Source organism: Periplaneta americana, chromosome 15 (assembly GCF_040183065.1).
Source record: "Periplaneta americana isolate PAMFEO1 chromosome 15, P.americana_PAMFEO1_priV1, whole genome shotgun sequence".
NCBI lineage: Eukaryota > Metazoa > Arthropoda > Insecta > Blattodea > Blattidae > Periplaneta > Periplaneta americana.
In genome coordinates, this window is record NC_091131.1 from 15759014 (window position 1) to 15767205 (window position 8192).

An 8192-nucleotide genomic window follows, 5' to 3' on the forward strand; every position below is an offset into this window, starting at 1 on the left:
AATATCTGCATGGAAATATCATATGTACTTCGGTACATTAAAATAATATATATGATATGCGTAAATCACTTCGTGATTTAAGATGGCCGTCGGATCCCGGCCAACTAGTCACTCATATCGAGTGCACCTCAGCACAGGTATGGACTTCGGTCCTGCGTTCATATACATCTATGACGTAGTGCAGAGGGCGGCCACTAGAGGGAACCCCAGAGTTGGAGCTTAATCTGAGACGATTCTAACCGGCGTCGGAGTTGTATCCGGTGTGGCTTAGTGGATAAAGCATCAGCACGTAGAGCTGAAAACCCGGGTTCAAATCCCGGCGCCGGAGAGAATTTTTCTCCGTTCCATTACTCTTTCATCGTATGATGACGCAGAATATCTGCATGGAAATATCATATGTACTTCGGTACATTAAAATAATATATATGATATGCGTAAATCACTTCGTGATTTAAGATGGCCGTCGGATCCCGGCCAACTAGTCACTCATATCGAGTGCACCTCAGCACAGGTATGGACTTCGGTCCTGCGTTCATATACATCTATGACGTAGTGCAGAGGGCGGCCACTAGAGGGAACCCCAGAGTTGGAGCTTAATCTGAGACGATTCTAACCGGCGTCGGAGTTGTATCCGGTGTGGCTTAGTGGATAAAGCATCAGCACGTAGAGCTGAAAACCCGGGTTCAAATCCCGGCGCCGGAGAGAATTTTTCTCCGTTCCATTACTCTTTCATCGTATGATGACGCAGAATATCTGCATGGAAATATCATATGTACTTCGGTACATTAAAATAATATATATGATATGCGTAAATCACTTCGTGATTTAAGATGGCCGTCGGATCCCGGCCAACTAGTCACTCATATCGAGTGCACCTCAGCACAGGTATGGACTTCGGTCCTGCGTTCATATACATCTATGACGTAGTGCAGAGGGCGGCCACTAGAGGGAACCCAAGAGTTGGAGCTTAATCTGAGACGATTCTAACCGGCGTCGGAGTTGTATCCGGTGTGGCTTAGTGGATAAAGCATCAGCACGTAGAGCTGAAAACCCGGGTTCAAATCCCGGCGCCGGAGAGAATTTTTCTCCGTTCCATTACTCTTTCATCGTATGATGACGCAGAATATCTGCATGGAAATATCATATGTACTTCGGTACATTAAAATAATATATATGATATGCGTAAATCACTTCGTGATTTAAGATGGCCGTCGGATCCCGGCCAACTAGTCACTCATATCGAGTGCACCTCAGCACAGGTATGGACTTCGGTCCTGCGTTCATATACATCTATGACGTAGTGCAGAGGGCGGCCACTAGAGGGAACCCAAGAGTTGGAGCTTAATCTGAGACGATTCTAACCGGCGTCGGAGTTGTATCCGGTGTGGCTTAGTGGATAAAGCATCAGCACGTAGAGCTGAAAACCCGGGTTCAAATCCCGGCGCCGGAGAGAATTTTTCTCCGTTCCATTACTCTTTCATCGTATGATGACGCAGAATATCTGCATGGAAATATCATATGTACTTCGGTACATTAAAATAATATATATGATATGCGTAAATCACTTCGTGATTTAAGATGGCCGTCGGATCCCGGCCAACTAGTCACTCATATCGAGTGCACCTCAGCACAGGTATGGACTTCGGTCCTGCGTTCATATACATCTATGACGTAGTGCAGAGGGCGGCCACTAGAGGGAACCCAAGAGTTGGAGCTTAATCTGAGACGATTCTAACCGGCGTCGGAGTTGTATCCGGTGTGGCTTAGTGGATAAAGCATCAGCACGTAGAGCTGAAAACCCGGGTTCAAATCCCGGCGCCGGAGAGAATTTTTCTCCGTTCCATTACTCTTTCATCGTATGATGACGCAGAATATCTGCATGGAAATATCATATGTACTTCGGTACATTAAAATAATATATATGATATGCGTAAATCACTTCGTGATTTAAGATGGCCGTCGGATCCCGGCCAACTAGTCACTCATATCGAGTGCACCTCAGCACAGGTATGGACTTCGGTCCTGCGTTCATATACATCTATGACGTAGTGCAGAGGGCGGCCACTAGAGGGAACCCCAGAGTTGGAGCTTAATCTGAGACGATTCTAACCGGCGTCGGAGTTGTATCCGGTGTGGCTTAGTGGATAAAGCATCAGCACGTAGAGCTGAAAACCCGGGTTCAAATCCCGGCGCCGGAGAGAATTTTTCTCCGTTCCATTACTCTTTCATCGTATGATGACGCAGAATATCTGCATGGAAATATCATATGTACTTCGGTACATTAAAATACTACTCTAACTTGTTTAGTTAGCTTTCTTTATGTAAATTATGAAACTTTGCATTATAAATACCTCATTACTAAACATTTTACATAAAAATCAATTCTCTCTAGACCAAAATAAATAACTTGTTAAAAAAAAATAATAATGTGTTTTTTATATTTATTTTATGCTGAACATGGTTCAGATGTTAAAGTTTTTCCGCAACATACATTTAAGTTGTTGGAGGGAATCAAAGACCCTCAATTAATATTTTTTTATTTTTTAGTTTCTTTTTTCACATATTTAGCAATTCCAAAAATGGTTTGCTTATCATACAAGTGGAATGGGTTTGGGTCGAAGCCCCCCAATTAACACTTTTATTTTTCTATCGCTTTTTACATAGGCCTACTTAGCTAGAGGCTTACAATTCTGAAAATAGTTTCCTAATAAAGCAAATAGAGGGGTTGGGGGTCAAGCCCCCAATTAATACCTTTTTTCTATCACTTTTTTTACACAGGCCTAATTAGCTAGTTGCTTACAATTCCAAAAATACTTTCCTAACCATACAAGTAGGGGGTTGGGGGCGAAGCCCCCCAATTAATTGTCTTACTAATCATTTTTGGATGTTGAAAGGTAGATAAAATTTACTAACAGCTTTCGATGTACATGTTTGAGCAAGAATTCAGCGATGTTTTTCTTCCTTCCCTATATCTACTACCACGTCTTTACTACCTTTCTTCTGTTTTTGGGGGGGTCTAAACATACCTCTCGGCAGAGCGAGCCCTAATCCATTATTATAAATCACATAAAAACGAATACAACATATCTTTGTTTGAACACACAACAATTAAAAAAAAAATTGAGTAATAACTCCATAATTAAAATTCTTTGTCTTGAAATTTAACCCTGTAGGAAATTTTTTTCTCAATTTCACTTTGATGTTTACAAATTATGTTTGTAGCGTTTGAAATACCCGCCATGGTAACATGCAAACAATCTTTGTTTCTCATTATTATTCAAGCAATAGATATCGATAGTTGAATGTCGATAGTTTCATTTATCGAACTGCTACTTCCGTTGACCTTTTTTTTAGGAGATATATAACTGTGGGTACCTATAATGCATCTGTTCCGAAAACAGTTCCATAATGGATAATTAGCAAAGCAACATCTTTAGCATGACCTGTGGCTTGTAAATGAAAACAATTGATAGTAGGTATCTCAATCATACCAACCTCATAAAATGCCAGATGGAACTATGAAGCGTCCACCGCTGTGGTTAGCATGACTGGCCGTTTCATTCATCGAACTGCTACTTCCGTTGACTTTTTTTTTAGGAGATATATAACTGGGGGTACCCATAATGCATCTGTTCCGAAAACAGTTCCATAATGGATAATTAGCAAAGCAACATCTTTAGCATGACCTGTGGCTTGTAAATGAAAACAATTGATAGTAGGTATCTCAATCATACCAACCTCATAAAATGCCAGATGGAACTATGAAGTGTCCACCGCTGTGGTTAGCATGACTGGCCGTGAAAGTTGCGAGCCCGAGTTGAAATCCTGGTTGGGACAAGTTACCTGGCTGAGGTTTTTTCGAGAGTTTTCCCTCAACCTATTACGAGCAAATGCAGGGTAACTTTCACCGCTGGACTGTGGACTCATTTCTCTGGGATTGTCACCTTAATTCAGACGCTAGATATTATTTTTGTTTAATAAGTTTCAAGAGCTTTTTTATAAACAATATCAATAAAATAAAATATCAAGCCCTTGGATCAAACTTTCATATTTATTTTGAGAAGACTTATTTAACACTGATTTTACTACAAAGATTCCAAGAGATGCAATTTCATGTGTTTCAACTTCTTTCTTGTTAATTTGAATTAATTACATTTTTATGTAAGTACTGTCATATATATATATATATATATATATATATATATATATATATATATATATATATATATATATATTATCCAGTAATAAGTTGTTTCACTCCGAATAAAACTATTTTTTGTAAGTGAAAAAAAAAACAGTTGAATGTACTTCCAATCCTTTATTACACTCTCAATTAAAACTTTGTTCACCCCTAACAACTGGAGTAACAAATATGCAGGTACATGGAAATAACATTAAATTAATGCCACATAAAAACGAGAACACTTTCATCTTAGAGCAGTGATGTCAAAGCAAGCGCATTTTTCTGACCTTGATGTCGAGCGCGGGCATCAAGCGCTAAGTATGGAAAGGGGAAGGGTTGTGTATATAAATAAGCAGCCTGTTGAATTAAGAAAACAGTGGTGCACAAACTTCAAACGGAACGTGAAATTTTATCTCGTTATTTTTATATGGCTGCTTTCTGTTTGATATTATCTAGGCTATATTGTCTGTAAAACAAAAGTACTAACACCAATTTCTTAATATTGCACTTGTGTTTTAAATGTTAATAACATAATAGAGAGTTAAGAAGGAATATTCACATAAATTCCATAGTAGTACAACTATACTGTACTAAATGGATCAAACACATCATTCATAAAGAAAGTGATATCCCAAAAAAAGGGATTGAGTATGACATAATAAGTTGGAATTGGTATTGATGTTACCTTTAGCCTTATAAATGTAATCAATAAATAATGAAAGCAATATTACAGTACAAAACAAAGTTACCTAGGTGCTGCATATGTTTTAAGTGTAACTGATATTCCATAACAAAACTCTTATCGCATTATGCTTTTAAGGTGATATTGGTGAGCAACTTCCTATCATCAGAATATTAAATTATTTTCTCGAAATGTGCTGAAGCTATAGAGCTGACATTTTTACAACACATGGGCACGTATCTTTTGCTTATGATGTAACAGTAGTTGCTTTGTTAATCCATTTCCTTACAAACAATTTCCATGCGAATATTTTCAAAATTTTCAATACACTATCTTCAGTAATACGTATATACGGTGTATTAGATTTACGAAAACATTCTGTAAGGCTACTAAATAAATAGGCCTGAAAATTTCACTTGTCTATACGAAAAGTTGAGAAAATATTTCTTTGTAACAAGAAATTCAAACTTGTAAAAAATGAACATTACAATTAAAACTTACATTCTTATAATGCACTTATACTTCTCAGGCAAATCTAAAAATTAACATGGATATAGTTTTAATAAGTTCTCCTCCCTTTATCCATTGAATCAGTGCTGGTCATCCCTGTATATAGCTCGACCAAGCGGCATATACCACCTCTTTCGTCTGTCTCTTTCCTTTCCACTGTAAAGCGCTCAGGCTCTCCTGAGCTGTAAAGCGCGCGCTTGCTCCTGTGGGCATCAGTTGACATGACTGTCTTAGAGTGTAACAAGAGTACAATCATACCGTGTAACTAGAGTTAGATGAATCTGGCCACAATAATGCAATTTAACATTAAGTTATTGTGTTGTTTCGATTAAGGATCAAACTCTTTTATCCATAAGGGAAAATAGACAAGGTCATGTTTCAACAGACATCTTTTTCCTTGTACTGTATGTTGCAATTCTACATATTGCCACACTTCGATATAAATAGGCCTAGTCGTTTCTGGAGTTGAACTATTAGCATTGAATTAGCTCGTCCCATCCAAAATTGTTGGGTACTAGTGATAAGTAGGGACCGGATTTTTATGTAGCCTAATTACATATTATATTCCTTTCAACCTAAACATATATAAATAGCAAATCTTTGCGAATCTTGTAATTACCATTAATATATTAAAATTTGATACTACATATGTTTACATATTTACCCCACATTACATATTATGACTTGGTATTACATAAATCTACATATTTAGGGGTTTTATTCATTTTTACTTCTCTAAAAGGAAAAAAGAAACTTCTGCTTACAATTTGAAATACACAGATATAAAAAACCTTTTTACTCTACCCAAGAAAGGATATAATATTGTCCTGCACACGTCTTAACAAGCCGTTCCCATGCAATTTGTAACCTTACTCACCCTCTTCCTAATCTTTCTAGGGAAAACCCGTGTCAAGTCTGACATGAGTCGCAATAAAGTAGCCGACTTTAGAAAAGAAGCTGGAGTAAAGGAACAAACTGGAAAGATGTTGAAAGATTGAAATAAATAGCTTTTCAGGTTATTTCTTGACATCTTTACTTCAAATTTAGTAGAACTATAAGGAAATGGCATTTTCCGAGCAATTAGAAAATATGGTCCTCGGCTGGAATAATCCTACCCTTCTGAATGAGACAGGAATGTCACTTTTCAAACAACAGTTTGTAAATGCCTATAGTTTGAGGTTTTAGTAGGTACTTTGTTTCTTACAAGGAGCAGCTAAAATGCATATGCTCCACATCTCCTCTTATTTTCTCCTAATCCAGTAAAGCGAAACAGTGCTTGCAGTACTGTTGTGTCATTCATTTCACTCAGTTCTCTAGTTTTAGTACTTACAGTATAAAGTGCACGTGAGTTTATCTGCTGCTTTTAACTAACTAAAATGGCCCCTGTATCTTCAACCCTAACGACAAAAATAAAATCATGGATTGCGATGGACGAAGCTTTCACTACAGATGGAAAAATAGTAATGTGTCAAGTGTGCGGTAAAAAAGTCAGGTCTTCTATGAAATCACAACTGGAGACTCTTACCTATCCTATACCTGGCAGATATTGATACTAAATATTTTTATGATTTTACATATTTTGGTACATATTCAGCTCATTTTTCTTACATAAATATGTACATATTTTACACCTTGATATGACATAAAAATCCGGTCCCTAGTGATAAGTAGATTTCGAAGTTCAGGTCCCGTTGGAGGAGATGCAGGTTAAGTGATAGCGGAGTGTTGGACGGAGTTGGGGGAAACAGACTAGAGCTTGTTTATGTTTTCCAGTCTGGTTAAAGGTTTCGTAAGTACTAGCACTGAAGCTGGACAGTTGGGACTACGTGAAGTCATTGCAATGTCGAGAACGAAATTCAATTGGAACACATTTTTATATATACATTATTAAATTCCTTCCACAAAAACACAGTAGAAATAAGCAATTTTATTTGAAATGGCAAAATGTCGGCGAAAAACACCCTTAATTATTATGCACTAAAATATATAATGATTTGATTTTGAAGTACCGGTATCTATATTTAAAAATTATACCATATAAATCCAAATTAAAAATAGAAGGTATTTAGAATACGTAATTTAAGTTATTATTAATATATATATATATATATATATATATGCTTAATTTATTTTCATTTTAAGTATAATAATATTTCTTCGTTTCTTGGTACCGTAACAATTTTACTCATACGGGTGTTAGGTTTATATTAAATACAATATTGCTGTCTAAATGTTTTGTCTAAATATTGTTTCTTTTATAGTAATCCAATTAGTTTCAGACAAGTCTATTTCAGTGACATATGTTTTATAATATTACTGTGCTTATGCCACTTCTTTTCCTTATTTTGTTATTTACAAATGGTATGTGTTCTGATAATCTAATAAGTATTATTATTATTATTATTATTATTATTATTATTATTATTATTATTGTTACAAAGTATCTTTCTAAATAGTATTGCCCTGTATAACTGTTTTAGACCTAAGAATAATGTTACGTTTATACAATATACAGATTATTTCCGGGCTGGTGTTACAAACTTTCAGGGATGATGGCGAAGGGCACATGTATGAATTTGAGACAGGAACCATGGTCCGGAAATGACCGAGTCGAAAGTTATAAGCAAAAATAGTTGTGTGGAAATGGAATTGTAATTTGGCACCACGTGCCTTCCTTCCCTTAACCTTTGGAGCAGTCGTGGAAAGATGGTATGGGCCGGATGTCTCCTACGTGGGTACTTATACCGATACAATCTGTGAGCTTGTCTACTATTCCCATTGGCTCATCCGTATTCGAAAATCAGGTCTGCTTATTCC